General features: G+C 37.1%; 1 long non-coding RNA gene across 4 annotated transcripts in view; it reads right to left on the reverse strand.

Moving 5' to 3' along the window:
- LOC147173507 (uncharacterized) overlaps nt 1-20,219 on the reverse strand; it is a 79,868-nt gene that overhangs the window by 57,213 nt on the left and 2,436 nt on the right. For 2 of the 4 annotated variants that reach the window (XR_015094898.1, XR_015094895.1), the window contains exons 2-3: nt 8,726-8,805; nt 1,802-1,890 (exon numbers count right to left, since the gene is read on the reverse strand). This is a non-coding gene — a long non-coding RNA (uncharacterized LOC147173507). Of the gene's footprint in view, nt 1-1,801; nt 1,891-5,450; nt 5,649-8,725; nt 8,806-20,219 lie in introns of all 4 variants that reach the window. The other 2 variants (XR_015094896.1, XR_015094897.1) reach the window with 2 other exon arrangements.

Below are 20,219 nucleotides of genomic sequence, written 5' to 3' on the forward strand. Positions count from 1 at the left end.
ATTCAGAGGTATTTAACATCACTGCACTTAAACTAGCTTGTGAGGCATCAAACCAACAATTATTGCTCGAACGCTTCAAGCCAGTAAAAAGTTCCTGTGCCATCTTACAATATCCCATTAACTTCTTGCCCTACCCTAACCACCATACAATTCTAATTGAACTTATATTAAAGCATTTATATTAAAGAGGCATAATCCAAATCAGATAAAAACCTTACTAAAGGGAAACTAAAGCAATTAGAGCAAACTGGACAGTGATACACGTTTACCCTTTGAGTTTACTCTTAAAACCGACTCTCTGTTGAACTCTTCTTTGGACGTCCCTCACTACTGTCATAAAGACCTCCCCAGTGATACCACTTTGTTTTTATCTAGAGAACTAAAGCCACCTTGATGCCATTCCAATCTTTGCTTACAAACAGTACACTGGTGTTCTGCCAGGAATTATCTTGTGCTTTTTGAGTTGTTGCATTCAACCAACGGGGGAATGTCTCAAAACAAGGAGGTTTAGTTATAAAATATAAGCAAATAAAGGCGCTGTCATTATAAAGGGAACACAGAGTCTGCAGATAGGGCTTGCAATGAAACTACGCAGTGTTGTTGGCATGGACGTAATTTTTGTTGGGTAAAAATTGTCAGTTTAGCTGCGGACATTAACCACCTCTACTTCCCAATCACCGCGGAATGTCATAATATTGGTTTATGGACTACCGCTGCGGTTTATTGGTGTGCACCTAAGACTCCTCTGCTACTTTCAAATTAGTGGGGAGAACAATAACAGAACTGTGAAATAAATACCATAAATGGATGGTCTGCCCTTTCCAGAAACAAAGTGAGGCAAAGATCAATGAATTCTGGTTGAATAACAAAAATATTAAAACAACACAAGGGTCCGTACAGTGACGCCACATATTTATTCTATAGGTTGTGCATAATCTGCATGTTTTCACACGAAGAAAGAAACCATTTGATAATCTAATAAAATCTGCATTTGTGATCTAAAGTGTTCCATTAAGTCACAGAGCTCAATAATGACTAATGTCTGATATGCGTTATTAGACATTATGTACATTGTGGTGCCTCGAACTGGATGATCAATGCATGAAGACTTTTGTGATTTATGTGGTGGTGTTAAACGCTTTGGCTTAAGGAAACCAAATCACACCCACAAAAAGGGTTGATTTGTAATACTCTCCAAAAGATGAAATTGATCTAAGTGTGAATAGAACCATAACCACAATGCCAAGAGGGAGGTCAATGTGGGCAAGGTGACAGGAGTACAACAACAAGGCATTTAACAGCTACCCGATGAATTCATGTGATAATTTAACGGCATTCCTTCAAGGTCGGTGATTTTGGATAATACGCTTTTAATGAGAAAGCAAACTGAATCATAAATGTTGACATTTGTTGGCTGTGTTAAATTTATGATGTTCAAAGATTGACTGGTCAAGGTATACCCCCCTCCTCTCGCCCAGTCAACTGGGAGAGGGTCTAGCTCACAAGCGACCCTAATGATGAAAAGTGCAATGGATGGATGTTCAAAAATGTTGCTTTAAGTTATATAAATATATATATAATATATTTATACAAATATTATATGGCATACTGTACATGAAAACAAACAAAGCCTAAACATCAGATATTGTCATCTTTGGTGGCAGTTTGTGTTAAACAAAAGACAATGTAGACGTTTAAAGATTCTACAGGTGCTTAGTGGCAGTTTTTTGCTATAGAATCCCCTTGCTGGAACAAACTCCGGTTGTGAATACACCTGGCACACATGCTAACATTAGCTTACCTTGTGACTGCGTCTTAGTTCTGGACGTCGCAGCATTATATATTGCATTCCATGTCCACTGAGCTGCTGTTATTGCTCCGCTCAATTTCCTATTAAGAAAAATTGATGTCATCAACATCTCCCACATCCTGAAATGTAAATACAAGAGACCCCAATTCTGCTCCCTTGTTAGCCTAACCTAATTCCTCTGATGTGTTCGATGTGGCGTGTTTTTTTGTAGCTTCCCGTGGTACTATTTTGAATTGGAAAACTGACTGCCCAAACGAAGGTTACTTGAGCCACGTTGCATTTTTAGTTCTTTTTGCGTTCATGGAATGGAGGTAAACACACTCAGTGGTTATGCCCGTGTGAACAATTGAGATTTTTGGTATAATTCCATACTCTAAAGCTGGAAGCAACAACAGTTTAGAGCAATCATTTAAATACGTATACAGTAAATTAGTTTGATGCCAACCACAAGTTTAAAAAAACTGCAAAAAAAACAAACAAAAACATAACAAAAGTGAACTATATATGCTGCAGATAGACATCTTTAGCCCTGCGATGAGATTTGCCCGGCTTGCAGTTCAGTGAAGGAAACCCTGTTGTTTAGGATCATGACCTGAAGAGGGACTCCTCCCTTGGGACCTTGAGGATCTTTTGTAGAGATTGAAACATTGCTGCTCTAAGAGCTATCCTCCCAGCCCTTAAGCTATAACAGACATCGTAATCCTGTTCACTAGACATCAAGATACAATATTCCTTTGGGTTTTTAGCCACTGGGACATTTCAGTGGGAGCTCGGAGAAAGAGGGGCCATATAAACTAATTTCAAGCACAGAAAAACAGGTCAAAATGTCGCTTCCATTCTGTCATGGGTCTTTAAGACAAGTGTAACACGAGGCTGTGTCAATGTTTCTACATCAAAACTGTGAATACGATGTGGCTCAGGTTATTAGGGCTTAGCAGCATGTCGCCTTTAAACTATCACAAACATTTTCACAGAAGTCAAGAGGTGCCTGTGCAGGGCTAAAATAAGCACCCTGGTGAAGAAATGATCTGCACACTAGAGCCTGGTAAGCAACACCGTCATATTCATGTATATCATATGAGAATACAGAGCAGGATACAATAAAGGCCCGAGACTCATTAACTCTCTCTGCATGCTGCAGTCATTTGTTTTTAGATGATGTAAAGCTACACCGTGTGATTAGCATATAGGCACTGCAGATTGAATCATTTTAAAAACGTGCTATTATAAGAATAGGCCCACTCTCTGCCCCGGATTTGAGATCACATGTAGTGTTGTTTAATTGTACCTTGATTGCTTTTCCACTTGGGGATTTTGTGACTAAAATAATAGATCAGTTTGATATTTTGATAAATAAAACCAATGCAATGTAAGTCTTGATTTGATTTGTTTGCAGATATGGCACAAAAAATGGCTCTTACTTGTTTTTCTATCAATCCATTCTCTCTACCCCTTATCGTCACCATCTACAATTAACAAAATGTTTCAATGTCAGTCCATTGATACGGTGAGCTCCTAAACTGGCTCTCTCTCAAACACATTCAAAAGCATAATTACTGTTTGGGTGAAAGAAAACATTTTCTCTGCTTTTTAAGCAAAAATCATGCATTATTCATAAGTCTGCTACAGCAAATGTTATTTTTACTCAGGAGTTTGCGAGGGATATAGTTCTGTTTTGATGGATGCTGGTGAATTAAATGCTCATCATCTATTCACTCTGTGCATCAAAATTTATAAACAATTTTGTTTCTGGACAATGGATTTGTTTTCAACGTGAACATTTTTGGATTATTTTTTTCTCCAGACTGAATCACTCAAAACTAGACCTTCAACTTTCCAGAGACTTTGTGAATTTATTAGTGATACATATATATTGTTCAAGGGTGTGAAACGGCTTTTTAAGAAGTTATTTTAATCTTAAGGTCACATAAGCTCTTTGTGTGATACACCCCGATAAGTAATGATTTATTTGAGCATATACATAGCCTACACGTTTCAAATAGCCTGTGAATAGATAACTGAGCTGCAAAGCGTAGCAGTGTACCGATAATTCATCATTAGTCTGACAAGAACGGAAAGAAAGGGGTAGAGGAAAGGTTGATGAAAAGAACATTAGTTTCTATTGATATTTGACCCCCCTTTTTGGAGGCTTTCATCAAAACGACAAGTTTTAATGTGTATCTTTGCACTTTGAATCCTGTCAATAAGAGGTATTTGTTTAACCGCAACACAAGATACAATAGGTCATCTAAAGTGTAAAGATGCAAAATTTAGGACTGGACCTAAATTGTCTGAAAAGAAAAAAAGAAAAACAGATGTAAAGATTTGAGGGGGGTGAAGAGAAGAATGTGGATCGACTGTTTTACGATGTGCTTTGTCATTTATCAGTTATTATTATTTGATGTATGTTTGGTATGGTATGTTTGCAGTCTTTACTATTACACTTATTTGGCATAGAATGGTAGAAAATGAGATGGCTGAGGTCTGCCACTAGCATAATAAAGCTTTTTCCTTTATTAACAAGCACTTGGTGGCACAAGGTACAGCTCGGTATTATCACAGGATCTACTATATCCTCACCAAGTCTGCTGAGGCAGAGTGCAGAGGTCTGCAAATAAATACTGTACTGGGCAATGGCAACCGCCCATCAGGGCATTCATGGAAGATCTCACAGTCACAACAGAATCAGTCCCAGGGTTACAATAGATTCCAAATGGACTCTTAAAGCAAGAGGAGGGGATGTAAACATGACAAATCAAGATCTACGAGGCTAAGGAAGAGAAAGCTTTTACATCATACAGCCTTGCCGACCACCACAGAGAATCCCTTCAAGGGCTCTTATCAAGGTTTTCGACAGCTCTCGGAAATATACTACGACGTCTATCCAGTTGCATTGAGCTAGTTGTATGGATGAATTCTGTGGACAAGTCTGGCCATTCTGGAAAATCCAAAGCTTGGTTTGCCAATATGGTATTCTTCCCAGGATCCTGCAGCCCTGCCTCATCTGCTGTATCTCTACAGTCAAGACCTTGGAGAGCAAGGTCAGAAAGTATCATTGCTCGGGTTACCAGAGAGCTAGGGCAGCATCAAAAGTCTCTTGGAAGAAGAATTCAACGTCTCAAAATCTACAGAAGTGGTGGAGTACAGGGACTCAAGCGTTCCTGAGGTTGCCAATGCTGGCAACCAACTGCAAAAAGTGCAGGGTGGGGGATACTATCCAAGAGGCAGAGGCAAGGATCAGCCGCCCATGTTTTTTTTTTCTTCTACAAGATATATTAAACAAAAATACAAATGAGAGCTATTCAAAGACTTGCATCCATAATTCAAGTGATTTCTCTGCACTGCTGATATAAAGATAATGAGTACATTAGTCAGCATGCCATACTGTTTGATAACGTACAGGCGATAACCACACAGGGGCACGTTCCCTTCAGTAGTGCTAGCGAAAAGCAGGTCCATTCTATGGATTTTGCTAATAGGCCCTCTCCGGAATTCATCTGGCTACTATAAATTTGCATCTGATCAAATGTATCATCCCAGCAATTGCTGAGAAGGAATCCAATACTGCATGAGGCATTGGATTTAACTATTAAGTTTTTGTTTTATTTGTGAATGAGAGCATGAAAGTCAATTTACTTACTGTGCAGCATTCAACCATGTCAAAGAGTTTGTTTTTCCACAGAAAAGAGATCATTGGTTGGATGATGAGCACTGCTGGGGTCATGGGAGATAAAATGGAACTGAGGTACACTGTCATTAAGATCTTGTCAAGGGCTAAGCCTCTGCCTCTTGATCAGTGTTAGTTCATAGTCACTGCGGTGTTGTTGCTGCTTATTTCCTAAGAGAAAGAAACAAAGGAAGAGTTTTACTCTCCTTTCATTACGGTTAAAGGGGTGGTTGGGATTTCTCTTTTTACCCAAGGTTAACAAAACATGCATTTCAATAAGCTATTTGATCTACTGATCGGTTGTTAACTGATTGTGTTATTACTAAAGATGCTAATGTGGCATTGGTTATTTATTGAACACACTCAACACTCTGATTTATTGAACAGACTGGTAAACAACATGAACAAAATTAAGGAGAAATGCAATATGCCTTTTTTTTTTGTTAGGAAAATACGATAGATACGATACTCCGTATATGAAGCAAGCCAAGACAAATTAAGACAAGCATAAACCTTTTGACCACTTATTTGAATTACATGCATTGCCAAGCGTCCCAAAACCAGTACTGAATACTGATTCTTGGCCCGACTAGAACTGAAAACTGAGTCGCAGTGGTTGCTGATGTACTAGGCTAAGATCATGCAAACAACATCTTGCGGGTGCAGTTCATCTTGGCCCCAAGGTGGACGAGCCCCCAGGACGCAGAAGCCGAGGGACTATCAGAACCGCAGCACAGAGAAGCCGCAGGGAGCCCAGGAACCCGCCTCATCCGGTGTTGCCACAGCGTACAGGCACAATGTTAAGGCGCTGGGCGGGCAGGCCCCAAGGAACCACCAGAATCTGTTCGAACAACATCTGTTTTGGAAGTTGTGGTTGGAAGTGCTATTATAGTGTCTGAAAGTTGAGTTTGAAAAGTTTGCAGATCATTTTTGACTTCTTAATACTCATAATACTGTACTGTCATTTAATTAAGAAGTTAGAAGGCTGTTTCTAGTGAGAGTATGATGAGGTGATGGAGGCTTTTTTAAATCTGCAAGGTGAGAGAGGTGAATTGGTAAGAGAAGTGGATGTTTATAGATGTTTTTTTTTTTTATTATTTTTTATTGTGGTTAGAATGCCAGGTGGCTGCATCTGTTCTAACGCTACTTTTTAATTGTTGTAAATGCTGCAGCTGGCTTGATAAAGAATAATGGAGGGACATTGTTCTAATTTTACCTTCTGTAATGTCTTGTGGGAGAATTTTGGCTTTTTTGTCATTCCAATATAACGGTGTTGTAATGAATTGAGTGTTTGGAATTATTTATTAGTGAGACAGGTGGGAAGGAATGAAAATAAGTGGTTAACATGTTGTAGGATTTCATGTTGATAGTTGCCGTGCGACCAATTCAACTATTCTGACATTTAACGTTGTCTTCTATATCTTTGATAAGAGGGATGTAATTGAGACTAAATAGGTCAGATAGCCTGGGGGAAACGTTAATGTCTGGATATTTTATATTATCAGTGCAAATAGGAAATGAGGGGTTTGTGTCAGGATGCCACGGTTCATTTGTCAACGGTAAAATAGTAGATTTATTCTAGTTTATTGTATGGCCTAGAATTGGGGAGATTTTGTAAGTAATAATTCCTCTGCAAAAAGATTACATTTGTGTTCTGACCAGCCCAGATCCCTATAACCTTTTGCGTTAACCGTATTGCTGATGTGAAAGATTCTGTATATATTGCAAAAAGAGATAGGGAGAGTGTCTGGTCCCATTATTGAGTGTAAAAAAGGGTGAATTGATTCCATTTATAATAACTGTAGCTTTGGATGAGTTGTATACTGTTTGAATCCAAATCCAAAGGTATGTAAAATGCTTAAAACAAATATCCATTTTACTTTGTTGGATGCTTTTCAGCATCTAAATTGAATGTAAACATGAATAAACGCTTATATTCCCCTTAGCTGTTTGAGAACATGTACAGTTGTCAAATGGCCATCACTATCCCCGAGAAGTGTCTATCAGACTCTCTGTCCTGCTGTGCAATTTCATAATAATAAAGAATATGGAGGATGACGGGGTCAGACGCTTGCAAAACTAGAAACTCTAAATAATTTAAATCGTCCATGTCCTCTATGCTCATTTCTTTCAGACTGACTTGAACATTCCCATTCATCACTCATATTGTGCTACAGAAATAGTCTTTTTCCACTGTGTGATGAAGCAGAATGATTTCATGTGCAGCTAAAATAGTTCCTTCAGCATAATCGCTTGGCCTGTGTCTGTACTATGAATGTGGATCATCAACCCTCTTCGCTTTCCCTTTTATCTATTAAAGTAACTATTTTAACTAACTCATTAAATTCCATTTTTCTTTACACAGCGCGGAAGATTGCCATTGACAAGATAGTGCAGACACATTTAAACAATGACTCTGTCAAAATAGTTTTGCAATTTTGGGAATAATAGGAAGGGCTAATATGAAGTCAAATTCAATCAGACTCAATTTATGTATTCAGTGATAAAAATCAAGGTGTGCTTCAGCAGAGCAGTGCTAGCGTTTCACACACTTTCACAGCGTACCAACCTTATATAAAAACTAAATAAGTTTGCAGTGGGGAAATTGTTTTTTTTTCTTCTCCTTGTTATTGTCATTTGTTTAGATAATGTTGACACCAATAAATAAATAGACAATGTTTGACTCTGGGGTCCAACTTTCCAATTTACTAGATCGCATCCGTAAGTCCTTATTGTGTAACTTTTTATTTTGCTGTATTAATCATAAATGCTGTGTCTACATTTATTTTATGAACCACTTACATTAGATTAAACAATAAAGTATTTTGGCTGAGGAATTTACCTTTGGTTTATTAACAGCCAACATACAATCCCAGTCAGGCATTGCTCTTAGAAGTTTTCTCTAGTTTCCCATAACTATAAAACAAAAACAACATCTGGCATTCAGTGTAGATGAGTGGTGATGTTGGCAAAAACAGGTGATCCAAATGACAGAAAACATCCAAGAGCGGTTGAAGGTACTATCCTTTAAATTTACAGATGTTGTTTGGATGCAATATTAGTAACAGAAGGACACATATGATAAGGTGGAGTGAGGGCTGCGGTCATCACACATTTCACAAGAACAAATGTCCTCTGAGAGACATTTTTTCATATATATATTTTTTTTACTTCACTTTGTGCAACCACATCACGCACAAGACTCGGACTGAAAAATGATACCGGAGCAAAAGGGAAAGAAAACCTACGTGTAATGAGTCACACTGCCCCGGGTCACAACAACCGTGTTGCTCTTCTCACTGGCTCGCAGCTTCACCAACCTTAGACCCTTAGAGCATGTACAGAGAAAAGTGAACATGTTAAATAACTGAAATTTTTTTACCTTTGAACCATTTGGGTATTGTAAAATTAGACGAAGAAGTCACTGCTTTTACATGTTTGATGTAGACTCATCAACCAAGCAACCTTACAAAAATACTGTGGCAATGTTTGTAAGGAAACAGGAAATCACTTAACTAGTTTGCTTTCATTGCCAAAAATTCACTGATATCTAAAATGTTCCTGTGAACCACAGCCACAGAGAGCATTTCACTCAGGTGCCAATCTGACAGTTGGTTGGATTCATAAAGGTTGCCCTTATAGACATTTCCTCAAAATTGATCATTGTTGTGCAGTGAAATAATAGGGCAAATATCCTTGGGCAAGTTTGAACGATTTTTTTTAGTGTTGGAAAAGCAAACTAATAATTTACTGCTTCTCCTGGGTTTACACCTGTGAAATGTTGGAAGTAAAACTTGTAAGGAGTACTGACAAGCATAGAAACAACAAGGAGAGCCAAAAATAGAAATATCTGTCTATCGCTTCTGCAAGCTGGAACAGACTGCAGATGATCTCCTTAGAGCCCGTCTCATCTCTTGCCTTCCCGTTAGGTGGCCTGGGAACAATTTGTCAAGTAATTTTTCCATGTCATAGCTATAATTTGGCCCGACAGTGGAGCTGTTTGCTGTAGAGCTGGTGTGCCATGTATTGAGGTTTTCCGTTGTGCCGAGTCAAAGATGAAACGTGTGTTCTGCTCATAGTGATGATGCAAAGCTTGAAGCATTCATCTATCAAAATTCAATAGCGCTTGTTGTCATTAGTATCCCAGGTGAGCTGGAATTTGGGTGAGAGGCGGGATACACACTGGACTGGAAATGTAACTTCAAAACTACACCCACAGACCATTGTCAGAATCAGATTTATTGACCAAGTATGTAAAAACACACAAACCATTTTTCTTCACAGTCGCAACCCGTCCGAGAAACATGATAAATAACAATGTCCAACAGAGGGAGAAAATACCAGGTCGCTACTTAGCGCTCTGAGTTTCTTAGATGGAAAAAAGGAGGAAAAAAACAAGGTCCAGTCTGGGCTCTTTTAAAAAAAAACATACCACAGAATTCAAATGATGCTGTCTCATTCACAATTTACCAAACTATACAACAAATAAATGGCACCAACCATGACTTCACTTGACTTTTTTAAGCTGCTTGTCGCGAGGTAGAAACCATTATTACTACATTTTGGTGTATGATACGCTACATTAAGAACCCAATCAACTGCAATATCACATTATGTTGTGAAGTGGTGCACCATGGACTACAAACTGCACACACTGTCAGCATTACCTACCATCTGTTGCAGGTATTTTTCAGTTTATTTTCTAACAGCCATTTTGAGATTTGATATCCTGATATCATTTTGATTCCACTTTAACTTTCATACATGTAACAGCGACAATGAAGAAACTAGTTTTAATGTCCATGTAATGGTAAAATAAATGTGTCACCAAGTACATAAAATGTGGGGCAAGTCATGCTATATATCCAAAGTGCTTAGTAGTTTAGCCCCAGCCCTAAAGAAATGAGTAAAATCCAAACGGTAAAATCAGTTTCAGGCTACATTTCCATTACTTTCTAACATAATATATTTGGAAACCTATTTCTGAATTTACTCTACATTGAAATGCAGACAACACAATTTTCACCTTGATGGGGAGCATCATTTAGTTGGAATTCTGACAGCCGGTTATTATGCATTTGACATCACAGTAAATGCAATGTGGATTTAGTACATATATGGCAGCTTCATAATAAATAGAAATTCTTATGACTTTATTACAACAGAATAATCCAAAGAACCCATCGGCTATGACACAATTTTGTCACCCCACCTCTGTGTTTATATACAGAAGGTTTAGACAAAGTAAATGTCTAATTTGCCAAAGGCTTGTAAACAGACCTCTTGGTCCTGCAAGCTCCTTTTATGGATTATAAGATGGGTGCTATCAGTAGTTTAGAGCACCTGGAGCGTCACAGTCTTAGCTCAACTGGGAGTGTGTGGGTAGAAACAGGCATCATAGCTTCCGGCTTGCACAAATAGATCGTTGAGGTTTATCTAGCACCTATAGTGTCACATATCCAAGTCACTTTTCATAATAATAATAGTAAGAAATGAACTAATGAAAGTTTGGTTGAAGAAAGGAGAAGGGTATGACAGAGGCAGGTTGTCCTGGATGCAGTGAAACAACAGCCAAGGGTGGAGGCAGGGACTCAAAACATTCCATAATTAAACAAACCAAAAACCACAAAAGGCTAAAAGTAAAAATCTTAAAAGCTCTGGGGATACTCAATAAGCTAATAAGATATAATAAGAAAGAAGAGAAGAGACTCATTACACTGAGACTAAACATGAGAGACAGTTGCCAAAGATGCAAGAGAAGCATGTGAGCTGATTGGCTGAGGTGAAACGAACAATCCGCACACAAAAGAAAAACATGAATACAGCAGCACTTAAAACTTCACTAAGAAAAAACACAGTCTTTCCCCAAAAATCAATACTCCCAAAAGGACCATGACACGGGCCCATATCATGACTGCGTGCAGAAGTTGAAAATATATCCTGCACTAGAAGCCTTTGAAAGTGGAGTAATGTGCACAATTGTCTTTGTCCTTGTAAAAACTCTTGCAACAGCTCCCTGGGTGAGCTAAAGCTGTATTTCTTTTTGGCAGGTCGAGTTCAAACACTGTTATAGTTGTCCACTCTACTATAGAAAAACACACAAAAATGGACGTGGCTTCACAAAAGCTCTTGTGTTCGCTAATGCATGCATTTGTGAACAATGCAATGGTTTATATTTAGCAACTTCCACCATTGTACGTGCATTGTTGGGCTGTCTCCCTTTCGTCCGACCTCATGCATTATTGGACTAAAAGCCACAGGAAGTGCCTCTTAGCGTCACCGCAGACGGTCGACACATGGCGCAGGTCGGAACCATTCAGTGTATTTGACATGCGTTATAGGGGAAACTGTGCTCTTTTCCTCTTCATGCTTCTGCTTAATATTTCAAACGGTGCAATCTCATGTTATGGGACAGAGGCCAGGCTCAGCGGCAGAGTGCAGGCGCTGAGCACAGATTTGAGCGATGGCTGACACCCCAGAGCTGCCAGCTGCACTGTGTCACTGCTGCCCCGAGCAGATCGATCACAGCTTGCGCTAGCCCGTTGGCAATGGCAATATTACAAAACACAAGTAAAGGGGAGATATTTCCAGCCTCATGCCTTTCCTATGACAAATTGATTCCCGCTAGCGTTTTCTTCACTTATTTTATATTGGCACGTTGCGTTTGAATATTTAATGATAGCCTCGGTGTGTTTTAATAACTGGATAGTTAAGGTAACAACATTTTTGAAAAATGAACCATTTATTTTTTATTCTTTTATGGTTTCAAGACAAATATGTAATAAACCGTTATACTATTTGATTGGTCCACCTCCATCATCAACGCTATTCATGAGACATTTCGTTATGTGCTTTGTTTGGTGCAGCCCAGTAGCATTTATTAAATTACTGATTTAACCCTATAACACTAAACGTATCATATTAAATACAAGACATGTTGAGCCCTCTTATCATGAGTATAATATTATTTTCCCCATTAAAATCCTGACGTATATGATCTGACACATGCATTGCACGGATAATCCATTAGAGGGCATTTTCACCCAGGTGATGGCTTTTCCAGCGACCATGCAAAATTGCCCCAATTGAGAAAGGAGAGACACCTATACTTATTAATAGTGGGAAATGTTCTATCTGATTTTTGGAAATACAAATGTTTGATACATTATTATTATATTTTTGACAGCTATAAATGTACAAATTTAAAGCATTGTGACCGGATGTATCAAATATGACACAAATCAAAAGTCATATGAGGAAGTTGATTTAAAAAATAAAATAAAATGAATACATTTTTTTGTTTAAAAGGACCAATAAATACTCTATTTACAAAGATTCTGAATTTTCTCTCATATATTTCATGGTTCAGGCTTTTTAAGTATTACTGTAATTACAGCAACAGTTTGCAAGTAACCGTTCCAAATCGATGCTAATTTTAGAGTTTCTTCCTTAAAGACTACATGCTAGCCGCGTTAGCTGCTTTGCTAAGTGGTCAAGAACAAAACACTTTTCAAGATAATATGAGTAAAGTGTTATGTTGGTTGGACTGACGTTCTATTACGGCTGAAAGTACTAAGAAAAAAAAGGAGAGGACTAGGTCGAGGTCTACCAGTTAGCTTGATGATGTCATCTATGTTGAGTCATTTAGCTAGATTTTTTTCACTTCCTTTATATGGCTAAATATTTTCCCAGTCTCAGGACAATTATAATTTACATAAATAATGCATGTTTCTATATGTTGTGCATAGATTATTTGAAATGTGGAGATAGCAGAAACATATCCTCCAATAGTGAAATAAACTACATGTAACTCAAAATGCAATTATTTCAGGCAGGCTTTACATCTAGTGTTGTGGAAGAAGATTGACCTTTTAAAAATCAGTGACCAAAACCTCCAGGGTGTTGGCTGACCTCCTACTTGTTTGTAACGTGAAACAATTTTTTTCAGTGAGAAAGGGTCAATCTGTCTGCATCATGAAATCTTTATTAATGTTAAAGGCTGTTTTGTAACTCTGCTTTACTGTAAAGAAAAAGTTTATTAATTTTAGTAATAATGAATCAACCTAACATGCATGTTTTTATAACTTGAGGTAGTAGCCACAGTACCCGGAGAAAGTCCATACAGCCACGGGGAGAACATGCAAACTCCAAACCCCGAACGTGCTAACCACTCGGCTACCGTGCTGCCCCCAAGCAACAACACAAGATGAGAATGTATCTTTTGATGCTTGTTGTGATGGTTGCGATTAGGGATCCACAAACTGCATGATTGCTACGACATTTTGACAACCTTTGCTTAAAAAAAAAAAAAATCCACCATTGCACAGGATCAGAGAAGTCGATAATACCGAGGGAGCATTCTCTTTTATAAAATACGTCAAGTGCAGAGTTCATGTCTCACTGGTGTTTGATGTCAAATGAAAAAGTTCTCACAGAAATGTCATGCTGAGGTTGTTCCCCTGGACTTTTATGTGATGAGGTCGCATCCTCTCCGTTTCCTTCAGATCCAAATCGCCTCAAGCTAGGAATCAATTAGAGCACCGCAGACTACCGGTCAAGTAAACAAACCATAAAAAAGACAAATACTTAACTTTAGATCCCCCCTCCTTTCAAAGATTTTTTCAGCAATTCTTTCAATCAGTAATTATATATTTTTTTAAATTAACGGAAAACATTTAAGATGCTCAGTGGAAATATGACAGTCACTGCCAAATAAAAATACTATCACAAGTACATTAAAGCACTGCACCATAACCTAACTGATGCTAGCTTAAGCACCCCCCCCCTTACCTCCACCATCCATATTTAGTGACAACCTATAATGCAGTAAAATCCACACCTATGGCCCACAAAGTCAGAGGTCAGAGAAGTCGAGTGTTTTTAGATCAATAACTGATTTCCCAGAAGAGGTTGAGTTCATTCTTTCATGCTTAAATTAGCCGAGTTGCACATGTGATGATGAGGGGTTAAAGTCATCATGATATGAGTTTTAAGTACAATTCTTGAGTGTGTATTGTTCAAACACAAACTGACGTTTATCATAATTTTGCCGTGAATAAGCAGTATAGCAAGGGAATGTAAATATAATAACTCGAAGGGTATTGTCCCTGTTGTTCATAGTGCTGTGACTTGTCCACCATTTTCTACAAATCAATAGTATGTTTTTCAGTTGATTTGTTTTCAAACCTCAAAGTTGCTCCATTTAAGCCTCCAGTTTACAGTGCGTTTTGAGTATTCCGTACTGGGAAGAAAAACAAAAACAACAACACCCATGGGCATCGATTAATGCATAAAAACATGTATGATAAATTATGGACTATTCCTGAATAATTAAAGAAAAAAATGAATTAGAGGTGAAGGCGATGTGAAATGTACAAATCAATACAAGGGAAGAGAAATACAACTGCACCTGGGTGAGAAATCCAATGACTTAGAAATATTGTAAATACACCTTTTTATCTGGCGCGGCCTGCCTGACATGAGTTTGTTGGTGTGGAGGGAAATGTAAAAGCAGATGAATTGGCTAAACAAGCAATAACAACACAGCATATCAACTTATGGGCTCTCCTTAATAGAACTGAGTAAAAAGGATGAATTAATTCACATATGAACAATATTTGGCAGGAATAATGATATAGCAAACATACTCACCACAACATTTTAGAGGAATATGCATGAACTGAATCACATGTATTGTTAGTCTGGAACACACAGTATGCTCAACAGAGCAATAAACTATTTACGGCATTGAAGAAAACATATTTTGGTTTTACATAAGTAGGACTTCATGGAGAAATGTAAAGTATCATAGATTGATATAACAAGGTGTAGTTGAGGCAGCACAACTTGCTAGTAAGCTTTACAGTATAAAAGGTTCTATGATTCAATTCGATACCGATTAATCCCGATGCAAGTCTATAAATGTATTATTGCGATTATTATTTTTTACTAAAATTTAGAAAATACTAATCAGTAAACTTGTACATGTACACTATAAGATTTGTATGATTTTTTTAATTATTTATCTGAAAATTCAGGCTTAGAACTGAGCCACTGCATTTAGCAAACAGGTTGCAGTCTGTTTCATGTTTGAACAGCACTGAAATAAAATATTAAGGCTTAATGTTTCATTAATATAACATTCTTCCATGCTTAATGTATGAATCCTAACCCTAAGTAAGACGTTTTGTTGAATATTCCCATAAAAAATGTATGTTTAAAAATCGATTCGGCCGCATATCGAATTGATTCGGGAATCGATTTTTTCTAACACCCCTAATATATATATATATATATATACACCCCCACACACACACAAACGGTTTGGTTTCACGGTTTTTCGTTCAGTTCGGTTTGCAGTTTTAGAAAAATCAATTAAGTCTTGGAGTTAAAAGTGAAAGTATATTATTCACAGCTATTTACTATTATTGTTATTGTATTATCATTTAAATTATTATTATTATTCTATTTATGCTAGTGGCATATAGTAACAGGCATAACAAATAACTGCTCAGTTGGATGGCAAAAGGTACAACCTACTTATTTGTGTCCGTCTGTTGCCATTCCTACAACAGACTAATCATGGTTACCTGCAAATATATCAGCTTTGTGTTCAACGATACAAGACCAGATTTCACACAAAGTACATTTGTGACTAAATTGAGTTAAGATATATATTTCAGTATGCAAACTTTAAATTTTTTCTGGCTTAATAATTATAAATAAATAAATAATAAAAGTAATAAAAATAAAGTGCCTTGGTTCCACAGGTTGGAAAACACTGGCTCTTGATCTTAGAATTACTCTCAGATCAAATTACAATTATGCTATTATAAAATAAAATTACTGATCAAGTCTTATTTGATGGACATATGCAAAGATGTGTCAAAATTCATATCTAATATGGACAGAGTAATGATGATCTCATGTATTATTACTCTCACTACATGATGTTGAGCTCTAAGCAGCTACGGAATCTTTTAGTCATCTCTTCATTCACGTTCTTTAACACCACCACACCGCATTTCAGATGAAACAGACAAGATGTGCTTTAATTGCAGACTTCCACCTTTATTTGGAGAGGATTTACGTGAGACATTTAAAATTAACAGTAACCACAGACAAAAGTTCACAGCAGCAGGTGTTGATTGAGCCAGATGTGCAAATTTTGAAAGGTGGCCCATTTACAGCAACCTCTTTCCTCTCACATTGCTAGTGGTGATTTGTCAACGCACGAGCTCCAACTTTGCTGGACTCATTCATGCAGAAAGAATAAATCTCTTCAGAAAATACTTCAAAAAGATAATTACACATTGTTGCATTTTGCGAGTGACTGCTGTAATTAGGGGGAGGGAATCCAGCTGCGTAACACCAACTCAGCTGAACCAGACCGTGTAAAACACTCAAGTTTAGCGTCAAGTGGAAGATGGAGGTTTTAGCGCAGTAATGGGTCCAGTATCACGCTGTCTAACACTTAATGCTCTATCAAATGTTTTGTGACGGGCCTTGCCAGGTAGTGTGGCTATATTTAATTTTCAATATTACGCACGTCACCGTCATGGTTTTACAATTTCCAGATGCCATACAGCATACTTACTACCCTGTCTTTACTGTCACTCAACATTTAAAAAGTCAACTTTCCATAAGCCAAATTTAGTATTCAAAATGAATTTGACGTTGGACCTCAACTGGGCAAGTATGAGTTATTTTTCAGCAGGTTATTTATATAATATTTAAGTCATTTCTGAAGAGCGTTTTAATATCATAGTGTAGATGCAGTAAATGATCTTGTTGTTGTTTTTGGTACGGGCAGTCTATCAAGATGTATCTACTCTACACTGATACGTTTATCGTTAGTATTCATGTCAAGATATTTATGAAGATTTGCCTTCATAGCAGAGTGGATTTGCATTTAAAATAATTTTTATGAAGGTCAGAATGATTTATTTTAAAGCTAAAGACATCCTTTAAATATTTGTTTAACGTAATATGAATCACATTCGCACCTGGGAGATTAATGGAGGCAGTGTTGACATTTACAGGGGTTGGGTTTGTTGTAATAGCATCATTTGGTTTTGATAAATGGTGCAGAGTTCTAATGGAGTTGGAACAGAGTCAATAATAACTTGAACATCAGCTCATCAAGTACTACTTTGTTTATCTGTCTCTTTTAGATGATTACTGAGTGTCACTCAGTAATTTTCTTTATCTTCCTTAATATTTGTGTTAATGTTGCTCAATTGCAGCACACATAATTGCACTCAAATGGAAGAATTACACGATAGTGGCGCATTAACACAAGGATGAAATTGTGCGTGACATTTGAGGGATCATTTATATGCTGAGTAATTTATGTAACCGGGGCGACAATTAAAATGTCCCAATCTTCTCCAAAATGATTTAAATACACTATAATTAAAAAATTATTATTGGTTTTGGACCAAAATTATTATTATATATATTGTTATTCTCCCCTTCATTTTAGTCCATTAATAATACTGTACTTTTTTTGCAGGTCTAAGGCGTAAAGTTTATTGGCCCTTTTTCAATTTTTTATTAAATGCATTTATTAACTTCAGCAGCAGTTCCTCCCTGAAGAGGAAATACTAGCATTATACCATTGGCCTGAACAATTAAAATTAATACCAGCATAAAAATATAGTGGAAGCATTCACTATCCAAATAAAATCCCCCCCATCATAAAACTTACATTAACTACACAGCCGATGTTTTAAGTAACATTTTAACATCCCTAACCTGAGTGCCAGTGTAAGAAGTGATTGCTGTGCAAGGGCGAGACATTTGTCGATCAACCAAACAGGTGGTCTTGGACCAAGTCAGTGAACTCTAGCGTGGTTTGATTCTGAAGTATGAACGATGCATTAAATAAAAAAAATAGACAGACAAGCAACAGCACTTAGTAAAATGCATCTGACCTATAGTAAAGCTGTGGACAGACAGAATTGCAATGGAGCGATGAGCAATCCCACCTCCAACATTCACCCCCTGGATACTGTCCTTGAGCAAGACACTCTGAACTGCCGCCCCCATGCTCCATACAATGTCTGTCGGTTACAGTATGTGTTCCTTATGTGCACTACTGTGATGGGTTAAATGCAGAGGGCAAATTTCATGAATATGCAATGTGTTCTTCACAACAGATGAGTCTTCTGTACAACGGTACAATAGATTATAATGAACGCAGCGAACAACATTTTTGTTAGGAATGTTCAATTTTGCTGCAGTGTGCTACAAATGCGGTTCATTCCTAATTGATGTTTGTATGTCTGTATTTTACGGAAGCGTATTGCATTCATTTTTTGTGAGGGGGGGGGCACAAATCAACAGTTTTTCTGAATATTTTTTTCTGTTTTATTTTTTTTTCTGTCATAAAAAATATTCTGAAAAACGGGGGGAAATATTCAGAAAAACAAGAGGAAAATTGACTAAGAAAAACTGAAAAAAATACAGAAACAGACAAAAAAAAAATATTTTTTTAAACTGACAAAAAATTACTTTGAAAAACGTTTTTAATTTTATTTTACCTCTGAACTCCAAGTAGTGTCAATACTATACAAATACAATACAATACAAACACAGAGCCCCATTGAAGGGTGCCTGATGATACGAGTGATTATTCAAGTATTCAAGATATGAGCCATCATTTGGACATTTTTATTTGTATTTTTTGCCTTGACTCTCAAGCAAAAATTTCAGATATGAGTGCTGTATATGATGGCAGTGAACTCAGCTCACTGAGCAGTTAAGCAGAAATTGAAAATCCATTAAAAAAAATGGCGTCGAGCCATTTACCATTCATTACACGGTGACGCGAAGCATCTTAAGTCATATTAAACATCAAATAAATACAATTAGATGTTGTGCATTTAAAACAACCAAATGTTGTTTACCCTTTACGAAAAATGACTGACTAGTCTGTATAGTGCTCCCAGATCGGTACACGCCAGAAGGAGCAGCACAATGTCCATTGAATTGAAGCCAAACGTGACAAAAACGGTTTATTTGAACTTTATTTAAGTATGCCATTACTGTGTGTGTTTATAAAGCCCTAATTAAAAAACAAATATAATATAATAACAGATAAGAGTGTTTTGAGTTACGAGCGTGGTCACAGAACGGATTAAATTCGTATCGCAAGGCTGTACATTATTTATCTATTTGTAACTTTTATATAATTGTTTCTGCTAGAACATTTATGAGAAAAGACAAAAAGGAAAGGGGATGAGTGTCATTTGTAAAGGATTAAATTTAATTAAATGACGAAGGGGACACATCTCTATTAGACTGCATGGACAGTAAATCAAAAATATGCTACGCCTAATGATCTGGGTCTAAAGGGTCTGACTGATGGAATTGATAGTTTAATCAGACCACATTGTGCACTTCTGTCTTAATATTGACATTAATAGCTCTGTTTTCTGCTTGGAATAAGATGGATGACACTGGAATATCATCCCTGCTGCTCTGTTCACCTTTTAAATTTAATTAAATTCTTGTGTTATTTGGAAAACATGCATGTTAATACATACAAATGGCAACAAAGATGTATGATTCATTACTGAAACATATGTAATGTATTCTGCTGTGTCAAACCCAGATAATTAAATTTCTTAAAAACAGTGTAATCTGTTGGCCAATGAAATTAAATGGGATTGTTGCGGATTATGGTGGAAATAAAGAAGGGGATAGAATGCATTATATGCAGATTACACTAAACCCTAT

Source organism: Leptonotus elevatus, chromosome 5, assembly GCF_054856555.1.
Source record: "Leptonotus elevatus isolate MCC_2025b chromosome 5, RoL_Lele_1.0, whole genome shotgun sequence".
NCBI classification, from domain to species: domain Eukaryota; kingdom Metazoa; phylum Chordata; class Actinopteri; order Syngnathiformes; family Syngnathidae; genus Leptonotus; species Leptonotus elevatus.